Below are 18238 nucleotides of genomic sequence, written 5' to 3'. Positions count from 1 at the left end.
TCATTACTTTTTTTCTTCTGTAGCAGAAGGATCGGCGGTTTACACTGCACAACACTTTTGGCAAGTGTCTGGTGCGATATAACGTTAAACATCACCGGTAGTAGAGGTAGGCTTGCGTTCGCGATGGCGTCAACTGACAAGGACATTATAACTAATGTCTTCGTAGTTTTTTACGTTGGGACATAACAGGAATACATTCACCACGTTATAGCCAACTTTCTGTGCAGATATTTTGTACGCTCAAACCACTAGCTTATACCAACGTAAAAAAGGCAAAGGAGTTGTTCATAGCTGTGTGGACTTCTAAATGACATTTGCTTAATTGAGAACTGCTGCGTTCTTCGCGCATGTGTGAAATGGGCGAATACATAGCCAGTAACAAAGTCTTAGTCAACTTGAAAGACTCTTTAGGCGGCAGAGTAATTTGTCCGTCAGATTTATTCGACGCAATTCGGTTAGCTATCTGGCGCCCTCTTCCCAAAAAACAGTCAATTGCGCGTGTAAAAACTAAGGCTTCACTTTTAAACAATTATGTACCGAGCAGACCATTCCCTATTGCAGAGAATCGTGTTTCGTATACAGTGAGTCAGAGCGAAAATAATTATTTTGATTTTGCCAGCCACAATGCATCCTTGCTTTAGTCAGACAACACCCGTGTGCCAGAATGGCAGAGCATCGTGCCCCTCTGCACACATTGCTCTGCAAAATTATTTTGAGGGACTTTTGCCTCCTCTTCAATTTACGTTTTCAATAAAAAATTGATGTCTAAGTTTGGCATAATCGTCCAGTAGAGTAGTGACACGTTTATAAATGTCATTATAGAAGCTCGAATGACCTGCGAGCCGTTGAAATTGTTAGGTGTGCAAAAGTAGAAACCTACAAATTACCGCACAGTTATGATTTTCTGCACATTCATGGGCAAGGTCTGCAGCGTTAGCGAATTTCGATATATCACCGAAAGCGGTGTTTCCTGTGCTCAAAAAAGTTGTTGGTAATTACTCCATGGAAAGATGTATTGGCTGCATGCAACATGTTCAAAGGTGTATTTATGAAGACGCGATGACAAGCCAATGCACCGTTCAAGAAGATGCATCAAGATTCCGCTACTGAAGAAGGCAGGTGTTGGGTCATTTTGCGCTGATGTGACGTTTTCCAGTGCTTTCCCCTCATTTTCCGATGTCTCCTTCGAATAAAAGATGGCGTAACCGTTTTTCCTTCTCCTTAGTAACGCACCAGGCGGAATAACGCGCCGGAGCGTATTGTTCTGTCTAACGCTCACCCCGTTGATGTGTCCCTCCCGAGTGACCACATCCTTTTGCGCGCTTTTTATCATGCCAGAGGAGTCATCTTTACCATAACTCCGACTTGTTATAACGGAATGTCAATTGAAAATTCTGCACGTTGTGTCACAGTGTGGCAGGTCTCCGCATTGTATCGTCACCAACGATAAGAAAGGTGTCCGGTCGATAGGTGTGTTTCCCGTGTCTGCGTTTGTTTCTTTTTATCATTCCGGAGCGTTTTATCGGCAACGAATGCAATCTTCTTCATTCACTGACGACACGTTGAGGGGCACTTGGGGACGCAAAGTCGCATCTTATATTACATTATAATGTCATGCATGACCTTGCGACCTTACAATCCGAAAAGATTGTACCATCAAACTGAAAACTACTGTTGGCTCATACTGTTGAAGGAGATATCGTGACGCATATTTTGACCTTCGTTTCTGATAATTCAGCTCTAGGGTAGTAATTTTTAATTGTGTATAACAAAAAATATTTTTATCGCATAAGGAACACAACTGACTTGTGAAGAGACAGTAGCTACGTTACAAAATTTAGAGGTAATAAACGTGAATCGCAATAAACAAAATAAACGTGAATCGCAATAATGCTCCGCAAGAATACCCAGAACGAGCGTAGAAAGAGGTTCTAGAACTCCAAGCAGAACGCCAAGCAAACGTGGTTGTATTTTATCGCACGCAAGCGAAACATTACCCACCACAAAAACCTTCAGGCACGACATCTTTAAAAGACGACCGGAATTAGAGGACTCACAAAAATTATTGAGTGAAGGACTGCTTTTATTTTGGCGTGTTCTGTGAATAGGTGTAATGGTGATTATTGTATTTCAAAATATCAACAGAACTGCACTTTTACCTCATGTGGAAAAATATTAAAAATAAAAACTTTTCTGAAACGGTGCTGGTTTCCTTGGTCCAAAACATTTGCTTGGCTCTTAATGATGTACGCTTTTCCGGTGGAATATGCTGTTAAGATACGCACTTTATCGGTACCACAGCAACAAAAAACGCAAACATAGCATTATTTCCTAAACAGGAGATAGCAAGAACCTTGCAAAAAACATTCCTGCGTTTTCGCAGCCGTAGGCGTTTTACATACCCATAAGTCAGTCAGTTGGCTACAAGCTGTTTATCAAGGTAATATTGAACCAAACAATCGACAGCCTAGATATTCAAAACTCCCGGAAACAGGCTGGGTTCAGAAAAGGAAACTCTAGTATGGGTCACATATTCGCCCCTATAGAAGTATTGGAAAAACGCGCAAAGTACATTAAACCGCTGTACGCGACATTTATGGACAATGGCTAAAGGTTTGATTAACTAAACGGCGCCCTAGTGATAGACGCTTGAAAGGACAAAAGAATAATGGATACCTGCCTAAGGCCCCCCCATGACATATACGAGGGATGCGGGGGCAGGATAACTCTTCCCAACAAAAGGAAAATCTCCCGATCTGAAAGGGAGTGCGATGAGTAGATACCTTCTCGCCAAAATTGCTCGCAGCGTGTTACGAAATGGTATACGGAAAGCTTGAATGGGAACACGAAGGTTTACTGATAAACGGGGAATGCTTGAGCCTTTTGAAGTTTGCAGGCGATGGAGCCTTACTCAGTGAATCGGTAGACAAAGTTTGAAAAATGATTGAAAAACTGATATCACAGAGCTTTGTCACAGTGCTGAGGATAAATATCAGTAAATGTAAAGTAATAACAAATACGCATGCAACCGCGTCCATTTCAGCATAGCTAACAGACACTGGCACAGATTGAAGAGTATAGCTACTTTCGATAGGTATTCAGAGTTTATACCAGCAAATGGAACAAAATGCAGCGTAGAATTCGTGGGTTGTGGTGCACTCGGCAAACACTTCTTACTAATGAAAAGTAAGCTTGCTGTATCCTTAAAGAGAAAGTTCTTCGATTAATGCATCCTGTCGGTGATAAAATACGCAGCGGAAACTAGACGCCTTACTAAACAACTGGAAAGTAAACTTACAATAGCCCTACGTTTCATGGAGGGAATAACGATAAAAGTAACGCTGAGGGACGAGAAATGAGCAATCTGGATTATGGAGCAAACTGCAGTAGAAGATATCATAGTTTAAATTAAGAAAAAAAATCGACTTGGGCTTGCCATTTCATATGACGAACACACAACAGGTCACAACGCGGGCAGCAAAATGGATACCGAAGACGTATCTGGAAGAAGGGGAAGGTCTAACTAAATGGAGAGACGAAATAAGAAACTCTTGAGGCAAAGAATGAACCCGGGCAGCGCAGGAGAGAAAGGGTGGATGTCAATGGGAGAGGACTTCGTCCTGAAGTGGACATAAATAGGCCGTTGATGATGATGGTGATGATGGTGATGATGGTAATGTTCTCACAGTCAAGTTGCTTGTGGTAACACAATATTGTATCAGAGAACAACAGGTTAACTGTGAGCGCATGTATTCATTGTTCGCGCCATGTTTGCAATGGGTCAGCATTGTTTTTCCCGATCACTGGGAGGACCTGGTGGCCAGGTCTTTCACGTCACCCGTGACACTGCTACACCCAAGGCTTAAGGGTATAAGGTGCGTGCTCCACCGAGGCCGACCTGCCCCTTCGGAAACTGAGGCCAGCCCGCAGAACTCAGTGAATAGGCATTTATTTACCGGCATTCTTCTTTCAGCAGCAGCAGCTGCTCAGATCTGAACTTTGTTCCTCTAAGTGAACGGCTAAACAAACACAAGTATCCATAAATTCATTAGAATAAAAAAATACGCCTCTTGGCAGCCCAGCTTTACTCCAGAAGCGGTCTACGATACGGCGAGAGTTCGTCGGCGCTCATTGTAGCCCATCATTTATGAAGCGTTTAACTCTTTCGTCGCGCCCATTGGAAAAGTGGCTACTTGTCTTATTCGGGGTGAAAGGTCGGTCCTCTTTCGTCCTTTCCCGATACCGTTTTCACCCATTACTGTTGATTTCTGGTGCACTGACCGGAGGGCCACTCGTCCCACCATAAGATGTCGCCTCACTAATCGTCCCCGGTAGCAGTTCGGCCGGGTTGTTTGTGTCTGATAGGGTGAAGTGTCGGTAACTGATAATGCCGGGAATTGTTCCCTTACCACTGCGTCCTCTTGCCTTGCGCTTGAGTAAGAGGGCACTCATCCGTCTTTATACAGTGCAGACTTAAGACAAGAGGCTGTAATGGTTGGCCTTCACATCCGGTAATATCCATGAAGCGTACTTGCTACCGGAGTGATGCCGCCTACTCCTTCCAATTAAAACCCTGCTTGGTTTTGTAGCGGAGTCTACTGATTTTAAAATTGGGAATAACCTTTACGTATGTTTATTATTTCGGCGAGTTTTTCCCAACCACGCTAACGTTGCATGTTGATTCGGGCGCTAAAATTTTGGAGGGGCTTTGTGAAGTTGAGCTCGCATTCAAACTTACCGGTGCACGAGATATGAATGCCGTATTTTAGTGCTTTTTCTTCTCTCTTTCCATCTTAGCCGTCTAGAAGATTTTCTCGCTTCAGTAATTCTACGTAGTAACATTACACCGTCGGAAACAACTAAGCAAGTAAGCTTAGTGTTTGGCGTGGCTGGGTATTGCTTACTGACATAACACAGGCAACAGATCATCGTCTTTCACTGCCAAACATTTACCAAACAGCTGTACGCCTGCCATAGTGTCACACACATGGTAGCTTCAGCAACTTCTTGTTTAAAAATGGGCAAACAGGTCAGACATGCACATATTTTCGACCTGTTTAAGCAAAAAAACATCAGAACGTGCCAGAGTTTTGCAGCAAATATTTTCCGGTACTTAGCGTTTTTAAAGGCAAAAACACAAGAGAGATCATTTTTGTATGAAGCCTTAGAAGGAACCAAAAAAAATTAATTTTTTCATGAACTCCTGCAAAAAATCTCCGACTTTTGGAAGAAAGTTCGTCTGCGTAACAATACATGTTAAATGATTTGCCCTTTCAACGAGAAATGGAAGACCTCTATCAAGGTACTAGGGTACTTGCAGGCCACTGGATATGGCTTTATGGCGATAGAGAAAAATGTAAAATGCTTCGAACGGGTATATAAAGTCGGATATATTCAGCGAATACAAAATACGCAAAGGAAGCAACGCAAACTAGCCGAAAATTATGGTAAACCCTGTCGCAAATTCAACACCACAAGGTAATGTGGCGCAGATGTGCGCAACGCCACTTGCTACGGTAAATAATTTGCTTCTCAAAAGGAAGTTTTTTTTTCGAACGCCCAGTGTGCTACCGGCGCAGAAAAATATACTTTTGCAGTTTTTTTTTCTATTCGTCCGTAGGCGGAGGTTTGTGAGGATGAACGAATCGCTGCTGCTGTTCTTGACTGACGAGCACTGATATATTCAACTTTTTTCTTGAGCACACTCCCCGTGAATGCGAATTGAATTCTCAAGTTGTCTTTTTATTTTTGTATTATAAAGGCGGCATTTACTTTAAGAGATTTGCTTTGCTTTCCTTTTTTTCTTTCCTCTCTTTAGTTCGCTTTTTTTCTTCTTTTTTTGTTTGCTTGTTTCTTTTTTTTTACCTTCCTATTCAGTTACCATAGTCAGTGAGTGTTTTTTACAGAAGTGAAGGCCGTTGCTGCCGGGCGATGCCGCATAAGCCAACCTGTAGGCTTTGGCGGCCCCATTTTGCTGCCGTGTGTACCCCTTGATAATTAACAACTATTATTATTTTGTTTTCTCTCCAGCAAACACTTCTGGCTGTAGAAACTGCTTTGAGTGTGTCGGGTCGCCTGTGCAGTTGGCAGAGTGGTGCTGTGCACCCGCCATCTGTTCTGGACGAAGACTCACTTCTCAATTCGATATCATACATGGTTAAAAAAAACACCGTGCCCAATGTCTTTATGCTGACACCTGTGAGCTATAATATCGAAAGTTATAAGATTGAGTGGTGAGATCTGGGTCCTATTGATCTTCTTCCCTGCCACTCGCAGTTCAGTTGAATGTTGACATCCCTATGCGTCAGCGAGGGCTCACTGGTTGGTGCAAAATACCACTGGTGTTTGTCAGACGTTTCATAAGCTTTTTTCATAAGGCAGCTTGATAGAATTGTTTTGGGAAATATTTCAACAACTATTTGGACACATAGCCAAAGGCCAGTGCCCGGTCCACTGAGAGAATTGGGTTATTGCATAGCAAAGAAAGGCCAATCTGTGAAACGCCAATTATAAGAAATATTTACCTAAGGAAAACTAAGCATGTTATCTATACGAGTAAACATTTTCCGCGTCAACCTAAAATTTCGTGGAAGTGTATTTTAAATGGAGAACACATTCCATACTTTCGCACTAAAAAACGTAACCATTCACTATACACGTTTTTACAAGCAGCAAGGTCGGAATTTCCATTTATAGCCTCTGTAAGAGCCTTTGTTAAACAATGTTAAGAGCAGCGGAGAGTTAGAAGTTGGCCTGCTATTGACGAAAAGGGAAACGAAAAATGTAAAGGAGAGCACTCGGTTGTTGATTGTAAGGTTTAACGCGCCGACGCAACGCAGGCGATGAGGCGCGCCGTAGTGGAGGGCTCCGGATTAATTTTGACCACCTGGGGATCTTTAAACAGCGCCGAAATCTCGTACACACGGGCGTTTTTGCTTTTCGCCTCCATCAGAAAAGCGGCCGCCGCGGCCGAGAATGGAACTCGCGACCTCGTGCTCAGAAAGGAGAGCACTGAAAGTTCAGTTCGTCAAATACTGTGCTAATTGGTGGGTCAAAGGGAGACTATGTTATTACTGTTAACACCTGTTTTTGTAGTGGCTAAACAGGAGTTGAACCGCTCACATGTTTTATTCCCCTTTTCAGTACACTAACCTACACTAACCAACACTAGCATAGTTTGTAAAAATCAGAAATATAGGCAGCGCCGTATGTTAGGTGGAAAGTGTTGACGTGCCTTCACTAGTGTGTAGCAGCCAAAAGCATGGTTCGTCATACGCTATCAATTCGCTCCCTCCAGTGCATGTGTTGATCAAAAGTAACTCCCAGGTATCTTGTAGAAGGCAAGTTTTAAACTCCCCAATTTTCTATAGCTAAACAAATTATGTCGAAATGAAGGAGTTTGATTTTGATTGAAAAATACTGTGCGATTTAACAGTAAGTATGGTTAATTGTTATGAAAATACCACTTTGAAAGGGCTATTCAATCCGCAACGATATTATTTTGAATGATTACCAAAGCTTCTCCAACTGCAAATAAAAGTGTCATCAGCGGAAATTAAAAATTCTGAAAAAGTATCAACACAGGTTGGTCATTTCTGGAAATAGAAAATAAATCTGGCCCCATAAACGAGCCTTGAGGTCCTCCATACGCGATTGCTTTATGCACAAAATGACAATTACCAATTACTACTTTCTGTTGTCTGGTTGATAAATAGCCTTCAAAGAGCTAGTTTGGGCCAGTCACGAATCCGCATGCTTCCAACTTCTTCAACAACATTGTATGAAAAAATGTGTCAAATGCTTTTCCAATATGTGCAAAGATACCTAGTGCGATTTTATGTTCATAACAGGTAGGCGCAAGGATCTGGGATAGTGACAGAATGCGTTTGGCTGTATACCAATGTGTACCAAAACCATATTTTCGACGACAGATTGCTTAGTTCTCATTGTGAAAAAGATTTATCTGAGGGACGATAAGCTTTTCAAAACAGTGTTTATATTGCCAGTAGGAATTTTGGTCTGTAGCCTAGAGGATCATTTGGATCCCTTGATTTGAACCCCGGCACGACCTTCGCGAGTTTCAGTATGTTTGGATAACAGTTGGATTTCAAGGCATGGTTAAAAACGTGACACAGTGGAGTGCAAAAAACATCAATGTTGTATTAAAAATATTCGCGCTGATGTCACCTTCTTTTGTAATTTTCAAACCACTAACCACTGAACAAATTTTATTTTCTGTATCAGAGCGGAACTGAAAGCCTTCATTTACGTTTTCTGGTAAATCGAAATCAAGCGAGGGTGAGAAGAAGCTGATTAGGTAACTACCAGCTTTTGTGAAATATGTGTTGAGAATATTTTATACTTCTACCGCGATACTACCAGGGAGTATGGATTTTACGTGACCCTTACTTTTTGTCTTTTTAACGGTTTTCCACCGACTAGAATTGCCGTTCTGCTCCTCTACCAGTTTTTTGTGTTACTGCTTTTTTTGCTTCCCTCATCATTGCAACATACATATTTCTGTGGTATTTATGTCAGCAGTGATATTATTGTTTGTTATTTAATAGTTTCCTCTACGGTAGTATCAGTTTTCTTCAGTATTGAGAGTATGTTCTTAGTTACCCAAGAGCGAAAGCTTGATTTGACGTCGTGATTATTCCTTATTGAACTATTAACTGCATCCTCTACACAATGAAGGAAGTTTACACATTTTACCTGAACGTCGTTCTCGTTTAGGTTTCAAAGTTACGCAGTACAAAAATGTTACTAACATTTCTGTAATGAGCCTGGTTTACTCGGTCAGAAATTTTCCCAGAAGGGTGATTTTCTCAGAAGAACGTAACAGTGGAATTGTGGTCACCAATCGGAATTTCATAAATTATTTCTGCCACCATAATTTCAGTGTTGCACAGCTTATGGTCAATTAATGTTGCAGAATTTGGTGACACGGAAAAAGGAGAACTGATAAGGTTTTCAAACTGTATGATTGTGGCAGAGCACATAGTCTTGACACGAAGCAAATAGTAACTCTACAATAAAATCCCCGCATAATACTAGAGGAGTGCTGAGAGACGTAACAAGATCCAATCAGTTCCATTCGCGAAATAGACTTTGAAACTAGTGGTTCGAGGACCATAAACTACGCCAATCGTAACACCAAGGTTTAGGTAAACGAAAAAAAGATTCAAGACCTATGTTACTATATAAGATTTCACTCAAGCAGTCATATCCTATTTCCAACTTTACGAAAAGGGCAATGCGTCCTCCGTTAGATTGGACGTTTCTTGGCAAAGACACGTAGGAAAGCATTTGAATAGTTGCGGCTTTAAATAGCACCCACACTTTTTTGTTGATGCATTTGTGCAGAGCCCTTTTTTTGTCGAATCAAGTTCGAGCTGACAGCATTTCGATGTTGTTTTACGTGCAGTCTCATCGACAGTTGCAAGTTTTGTCCGTTAATGTTATGATCAGAAACCTTTTATTTATACTCTGTGCAACTTTCTAACACCCGTAATTTTCGTTGTTTAGAAGTCTGGATTCCACGTTTGTGTGACAACAAGCCATTGATGATGCTGTGTCAGATGTTTTACAAGCGATTGCATTTGGTGCCGAATCGGATGTATCTTTCGCTGCCCTAGTATGATGGTCATAGAAGGAATACGACAAGGCTGTCATTCGCAGTGCAAAAAGTGCATGTACTATACATTACGTTTGGGAGATCAGGGGGAATCTGCAATTCTGTGAACGTGTTCGGTAAAATTGCGTCATGAATCGCACGAATAACGTCCTCACTCATATGTGATCCTGCATCTATAAGGACAACTTGCGCGCGATTAATGCCACCAATGAAATAATATGTCCTACAGATAGCATAGATAAGCCAAATAGCCTTCGAGTCAGTATTGATGTTGGGGTAACTCCGAAGAAGAAATGAATGAGGTGCAAATGGAACAACGGCAACTATGCATCGACAGTACAACATTATATCTTTATCGGGCGGAAATTTGTGTAATAGAAAACGCGCTGCCCAAGGAAGCTTAAAGCTCTCATAGTCCGAAGGCAGGAGTTTGTGACCAAGCTTTTACACAAATTTGAAACTTAGGCTGGAAATAAACGCTCTTACCGGACGAACCACTTTGCAAATGATGATACGAGCTATCCGAACTGCTTATAAAACTGCAAATATTTGATAGTTTGAATGGGATGCGCGTAACCAACGCTGCTTGATGAACAATAAAGGACTCAGAGGAAATATGAATTCGTACATGCGAAATACTCAACAGTACAACCTATTCCCTCATGACCTTTGGCTGGAACCTTGAAACACCTAGAAAATATGGGTATCAAATAAGGGTGGCCTTTCGCCGTTTTATAGAAGAAACATTTCAGCTTTGAAAATATTTCTTCAGGTATAAGAAGTTTTCACAAAATTGTCTCGTCTTTAACAAGAAAATTGGATCTTTTGAAAACGGGCCTCATGCTTTTCTGGCGAATTGTGGCTGACCGGAGCGAACGTGCGAACAGAGTTTTACGACATAATTTTTATGCACCTTCTCTCTTCCCGTAAACGCCAAATAAATCACGTACGAAGAGTCGCTGTTTGATCCTTCGATCAAACTTGCGCCCCGTTCACTTGTGAGGGCTAATTGAAGCATTGTAATTTTTTAACGTCGTATTGGGAGGCCTGGAGTGCTTTTAAATCATAAAATTGTTTTCGCAATGTTAGGGAAAAAATGTTTTCGTCACCAAAAAGTGATGAGGTAACCGTATGTAACTACAGGGACGAGCAATGCGAAAAACAGAACTCAATGGGTATAGCACACAGTTAGTATGGGCGACAGCAACGAGTGAAAACATATATCCGCAGTCCAAAGACAGCGATGACCGCAACAGCAAGGAGTGTCACCGTTGCTTGCTTTTAAAGATGATAGTCTTTCTTGGGCTACTTAAACCTAGCAATTTTGGTCTGTCAGTATGTCTGTCCCTCTGTCTGTCTGTGACTCGATTCAGCAACCCTTTTTTTTCTTTATTGCATGCTTTGGCACATACAGAACATAGACATTCATTCACAGACAGCCGTGAACCTGACTTTGGTTGACGTCATGTGTTTAAAAGTCCCTTAGGTGTACCAACGATTCCATGTCTGCAATACATTCGGGCGGATTCGACACATATTTTTTTTATTTTCCACGTATTCACTCATTGCCTCTCTAAAATACTGTCTCGCGCTTCGCGCATCGATGTCAGAGTACCTTGCTGCCATTCTTGCTTCCCAACTAGAGCTCAATCCAACAAGCATGATCAGGTCGTAAGACATACCATCCTCGCTTTCAACAGGCTAGTACCGTATGCCTTGGGCATCCACGGGCAGAACCTTTTTCAGAGTTCGTTGGAGCACATCCCACAGGAACACAGCATCCCAACAATCGATGAATACATGCTCAATAGTTTCAGCTTTTTTGCATATTATACAGTAAATTCCCCATGGAACGAACAAATCTTTTTCTGCCATCCACGTCTTAACAGAGAGGGTTCCAGTATGCAGTTTGAAGAAAAAAGTATTTACGCTAGGGGGTACCTGCATACGCTTAACTCCTTTAAGCACATCTTTACCCCTACTTACTCTATAAATCAACCGGTACATTGGTTCAGGGAGGACTACATCACACACGTCTTTATACAACTTTTTCGTATTTACTTGACACAAGTATTCCCAAGAAAATCGAACAGCCAAGAAACGGCATGACAGTACAACTTCTCTCATAAAACCATGTAGGCTCCCAGGTATAACATTGGACGTGACTACAATATCCGGTAACGCTCTACCCAAGCGCAGTTGACAGATAGTTATTAACGTTGGATCCTTAACATCGCGGAGAAACAAGAAACGGTTTACAATTTGACGTACAAACAAGTGTGCTAGTCCCAAACCTCCGTCCCTGACCCTACGAAACAGTTTTGTCCGGCTTGTCGGCCAAACTGAAACAATGCCGGCGCAATAGTCTTATATAGTCACTGCTAAATCCACCCGTCTAAGTCCAGTGTAATGTTCATACCTGTCAACATTGTTGAAGAAGAACAAGACATTACGCAAATATAAGAGAACAAACTAATACAGAAGTGATGTTTGCAGTGTTCCTTTAAAAAAAATCATACATGCTTGACTTTGGCGAAATGAAATACTTCATCAATTCCAGAAAAAAACTCCACTTTGCCGTCGCCTGCTGTCGCGCGCGCCACTAAAGCTTCTTGCGGCATTTTAAGGAATCAACCGGCAGCAGTTACGAAAGGTTCAACTAGATAGGTTCCACGTTCTGCTTGCAACACACGGGGTGTAGGGAAGCGCGGTTCTATAAACGTTGAAGTAGGGCGCCGTGATTCACGCGCGCCTTCGCCGTACGGTAGCGTTGGCATCGAGACACCCGGTTTGGAGCAGTGGAACGCGGGAAATTTAAAATGATTTATGCAAACCTTTGGCGTCTTTACCTTGGGACTAGCGCGACGCAAGAAGAACAACATTAGAGGTGAGCGGGAAAGTGAAGGGAGGCATTTACTTGGCAAAAGTCAATAAAGGCTATCGTCTTTTGACGACATTTGCAACAAAAGAAGCAGATACGGGGCCAATTTTTTGCTACCAGAAGCAGCCCAGATGCGAGAGAAAGCGACGAGCGACAGCGATGGAAGGCGTTGGCGGCCATGTATTCTTTTTTTGCGCGTCGCTGTCGCTGTCGCCCACACTAGCTCTTTTTTGCACCCATGTGGTTAGCATTTGCGCATCGCTGGTCGCTATCTATAAATGTATTACCTCTTTAGGACTTGCAGCTCCCTTTCTTGTCTTCGCAATTGGAGAAAATTTGAATTTACCTTCGTAACCGATCTGATTGTTGTGAAGAAATTGAAATGTTGCCTTACAACATCAGAATATTTTAGGTGAAAAGGAAATGAATAAATTGTGTCTGTACTTTACTTCAAAGTGGTGGCAAGGAGCTCCCCAAGAACAGCGTTCATTTGTGGTGTATTTTCACGCCAGTTTACTCAACACTATCGTTGCTGCTCATATTAGTCTACGTTTTAATTGGAGGTGCTTTTATCCTTGGCTGTGGAATATTTTCTTAAATTTTTAGTTATACTGTGGCTGAAATTCGGTATGCAGGTAGATTGATTTGATTCAATGACTGTTTCAGCGCAGAAAAAAGCAAGCGCCGAGCAAGCAATCTTGTTACGCCGATTGAGAGTTGTTGTGATTACGCAATTTAGAAAGATTCTGTCGAAGCTCAAACGCCTTGCCTGGCGAGAAAGGGCATACCGCTAGCGACATTTCGTTTCCAGGGGTGTTGGCAGAAGTGTCTGTCCAAAGTCATGTGCAGTTTTGTAAGAAAGCACTCCACACACAAAAGAGAACCAATCCCGCCTATGCACCCGTTGCTTTTTAATATTTTTGAGAACAGATTTTACTTCTTGGTAAAACCTGTCGGTAGCACACACTTGCTCACTGGGCGACTAGGGCCGAACTTTCTATTTAGGGGAGATTTTTTTTCGACCGCGAGTTTTTTCTCAGCTCAAGCGTTGCCCAACGAGTGCACGAGGCTGGCTCCTAAACGGGTGCCCATGACGTGACAATTAGTTAAAGGGTGCTCAAGCGTGAAAAATTGGTGCCAGGAGCCCAGGCACAAGCTGTTCGCGCGGGTGCACTTAAGAACGTTGCGTCCAAGGTCTGTGTAAGCGTGAAGCACACGCGGTAAATTAAAGTCAAATATCGCTTAGTTGCTGCCGGATCTTCCTATCCCTTGTCATATTTGGCGTTGCTACAAAAGACGAAGAAATCGGGGGAATGTTTGTCGTGGTGTACCATTCCCGGCGATAGCTGCAGCTTTTGGTGTATTCTTCTTGCGGTGTGCCCTTATTTTATTGACACAAATGCTGGGATTACTCTCCACGTGAATGGTTGCCATATGAACTTTTTTATCACTACAAAGTACCTAAACAAGCGCCGTACGACAGCACCGGGCAACTTCTCAGTGCAGGAAATAAAAGGGTCGAAACAAACAGCGCGGACGGAAATCGGTACTGTGGTAGGTGACATAGGCCTAATGCATCAATATTTCTTAGCTACAATGGTGTATCCCTTGATTAACTTTCTTTGTTTACAACAAAGCGCGAATAACTTTTCGGTGTGACCGCATGTACTCAGATAATCTGTTGGAAACTCAAATGTGATTTATATGTTTTGAACAATATTTATTTCTAGTTTCTGGTTCTCGTGCGCCAGAATAGGTTTAGTTCTGTAAAGAGCCAAAAGAATACACGGTTTTAACAAGACGGCCGTCAATAAAAATTGACCTAATCCTCGCGTGGCCAGAAGTACGTGACCTGAAATACTCAGCCTTGCTTGATCTGAATCTCACTTGCTCCACTGTTTCATCGCATTAAGTTGAATGCTTTCCCCGGTTGTCATGTCACCGTTGGGGAGAAAACAACCCGGTGGAGGGACGAGTTGGGGAAAGAGTTTAAGATCGTGAACTTTCGCAGAGTTGTATTTTTGAGCCCGCATTTCCCTAGTCACTAGCTTCCTCGGCTGCGGGGGGTTTGGCATCCTTTTCTGTTTAAAACGAGCTTGGGAATGCCAGATCGCTCATTGGTGTTGAGAACGAAGGTATGGCGGGATGCCACTGAGCTTTGCTCAAACATGGCGGTTTGAGTAAAACAAAACGAGCGGTTTGTTTGGGAGTTTCGTGGTTGCCCCCTTTCCGTAAAATGGGCAATCTGTTACACAAGGCTATTGTCTGTAGTGCTTGACTGGAGTGCAATGAGTTTATCGTGATCTGTGTTTATACTAAAGGTTATGATTAACTAGCGCTAGTGAAGCTGGGGGCAGCTTCCACTACCTTATGCGCATTGCTCTCAATACCTGTTTTGCTATAAGCATTGTCAAAAGAAGAGCATATTGCTGGACGTATAACTAAGCGTTGACGTAACCTCCAAAACCTCTTGTGTAAAGGGCAGGAATTCAAACAGCCGTTTAGGTTTCCATTTTCCAGACTTCACGGGGGGTGGTTTTCTGGTGCAAAATTTTTCTAATCGTACCAATTGAATTTCAGCTCATTCTAAGCAGGCCAGAACGATTGAATCAACATTCAAATTATTTCAGAAACTGGTAATTAGTGAGGCTTCGTTTGGTTTCAAGATTTAGGAAATAATTTTTTAGGTCTTAAAAAGACTGATTTAGGCAATGAAGGTCTCGCCTTACGCACCGCAAAGAAGCTTGACGAGTCACGTTGCACCTAGTGGACGAGACTAATAGGGAATGCGTAAGCATTATTCCTTCCGTTACGAAAAATAACGAAGCTGTGATTTCTTTCTGTTTTGACGCATATTAGAGTTGAAGGCACTGGTGTGACCTCAGGAATGGCTCAGAAGTTTATCACTCAGGATGAGACATGTGTTTTTAGGGAATTCTTTGAAGTCTGCCGGCGAGGTTTCGTTTTGAGCGGAATGTCTACACAGGGAAGAGAGAGAATACACATTAAAATTTTATAAACGCGGACCTTCGTGCTCCTAGTGCTTCTTACTAAGACGTTCGTATTGGCTCTGCAGGCTTCAACAGAAAAACAGATTTTACTTGAGGAAAAAAAGCAGGTTTTGCCATCTTTAGTTATTCATCGTGGCCTCCCTGCAAAAGCTTCGAAGCCAATTCTCGAAAGATGACGTTATGGTTGATTTGCGGGCAAACATTCAATTTTGAAAGCACGTTTGTGTCTTAGGGAAATCCAACTATCTGCTTTCTGGAGCTCCCTGCTGTTTTGCATTTCCGATAGCGTAACCGCCCTTGAAACGTTCGGTGAAACCCGACAGACCTATTATAACATCTTGGTACTGTTGTACATAGTACTTGCGCGTTCATGCATGTGCGTGTATGTATGTATGTGTGTGTGTGTGTGTGTATGTATGTATGTATGTATGTATGTATGTATGTATGTATGTATGTGTGTGTGTATGTATGTATGTATGTATGTATGTATGTATGTATGTATGTATGTATGTATGTATGTACACCCAAGAGCAGAAGTTTACGGACCACGAAAGCATCAATTTTGAGTTATTTCTCTGCCGCACGGGAGTTGGGAGGGCTATGTGCAGATGTTTTTATCAGTTCAGTACTTACACGACATCTCTCATGCATTCGAAAGTTTGTCGGGATGCTATAGAAAGAAAAATAACCTAAAATTTCCATTTGCCTGGTCCGTAAACTTCTGATCGTGGCTGTACGTATGTACGTACGTATGTATGTATGTATGTATGTATGTATGTATGTATGTATGTATGTATGCATGCATGCATGGATGTGCATATGCTTGCAAATATGTATGCATACATGTATGCTTATGTATCTACATATATGCATACATATAAGCATGGTGTGTGCATGTATATATGCATACATATGTGCGCATGTGTGTATGCATGTATACAGTAAGTCCCATTTATCGCGCACCAAGATCTTATAAAAAAGCAGTGGCGCTACTCGAAGGAAACCTAGGGCACAATGTTTCCAGTAGAGTGCAGTAGCGCACAGTAATTTTATCTTTAACGAGACTTAATAAATTGTAATTCAAGTTTGATTTGAATTGGCTCCAAGTTTGAGGAGTGAAGACGGGCATATTTATAATTATACAATACCTCTTATTCCGCCACTGACAACCATCAAGGGTTTCTATTATGGTGAACTCTGACGTGGTGATGTGCTGACAATAATTTATTTTGAGCCAGAGCATATTGTTATCTGTTTACAATATTTAATAGCCGTTTAAAGGGCCGAGAAGTTCTCGCCAAGCTTGCAATACTTCCAAATACACAATGTGATGCATACAGACCGGTGTATTTTAAGTACGAGTTTTTGTTATTTAGATTGTACCACGTCTATATGAGTGAAGAAATTAAGATTCAGGAAATAAGGAACGGCGTGGATGCTTACACCAGTTAAATACCTTTCAAAAAGTCGCAATACTCGTTAATTTCTACGACACGCTCGGAATACGTTAGCTTACATGCACGCACGTCCAAATTAACACGTTCTCAAAAATTGTATAAAAATATGTTCGGTGGGCAGTGTGGGACAGGAAAGGGTTAAAAGGGAAATACAACTAGTGATTTGCAAGACATAACTTCCATGCTGACGGTTCCTTGGTGTTATTAGAATTAGCGCCATTCACGAAATCGCGCTGCGGCCGTCGCGGGCTGGCTCATACCATTTCTTCATTTAAAAAATTGTGCTTCGCTAACGCTGTTCGAAATAACGAACGTTATTTTGCTTTCACGAAATAAATAAGCTCACAAAATCATGGCAAGCGTTAATAAGACCATAGTACAAGAAGAGAAGAGCAGACACGAGAATTGTCTAAATGCATATACATTGGGTTAAAACCAGTACTTAAGCAATATTCAATAATTTATCAACACGGATCTCTTACCAAAACTTTAGAATGAAAAACCGGGCAAAAAATCCTGATACGTGTGACACAAATACCAATACATACATTTTGTGTAGTGCTGTCCTTTAGGAGCGTAAACTGATGTTGCAGTGGCCTTTCCAGAAAATCGTGTGCATATGTGTACGGACCAAAAAATTTTTCCTGATTGACTTTGGGTAGTTAATTTTCTTGGAAAAGTTCTCTTGGGAGGGCGACCGATTCACAAGGCCTCTTTTTAAAACAGTGGAGCTGTTTAAGCGTTGATTCCTTCCGCTAGGCCTACAAGTGTGAGAAGAAGTTCCGGGGACGCTATGAGCCGACGGGAAGGTTTGGAGAGTGCACGTTTAAAAAAGAAAACGCTTCCCGTGATCGAATCAGACCTGTGCCCCTCGCATTATGAAACGAGAATCTATTCGATTGCGCTATAATTTCTTTCGACCCACTCAGCATTTGCTTTAGGTTCGTGGCGCGGCCGGCACAGGGGGTGGAGAGGCATGCGACGCAGATCAGCTGCGTCTAGCTATTACGTAAGCTCTAACGTGCAGTTGTTTCCTTATTTGAGAGAGACGGCGTGCTCTTGCGCCATCAGTGTGCCATTAACCAATTAGATGAGCAGACCTAAGAAAAACCAAGTTAAACCTACTAAAGACCACTAGCTCGACGTTTCCTCAGTATTCCAATGTCAATTGCGAAGGTTGCCGAAATAATTGCAAGGGTCACCTGGGTTTTTCTGAGGGAAAGTCGGTTCTACTGTTCTTCTCGCATGCTTC

Source organism: Haemaphysalis longicornis, unplaced genomic scaffold, assembly GCF_048455015.1.
Source record: "Haemaphysalis longicornis isolate Haplotype H1 unplaced genomic scaffold, Haemaphysalis longicornis Haplotype H1 scaffold_6, whole genome shotgun sequence".
Classification (NCBI taxonomy): domain Eukaryota; kingdom Metazoa; phylum Arthropoda; class Arachnida; order Ixodida; family Ixodidae; genus Haemaphysalis; species Haemaphysalis longicornis.
Note: the sequence above shows the minus strand (reverse complement) of the source record.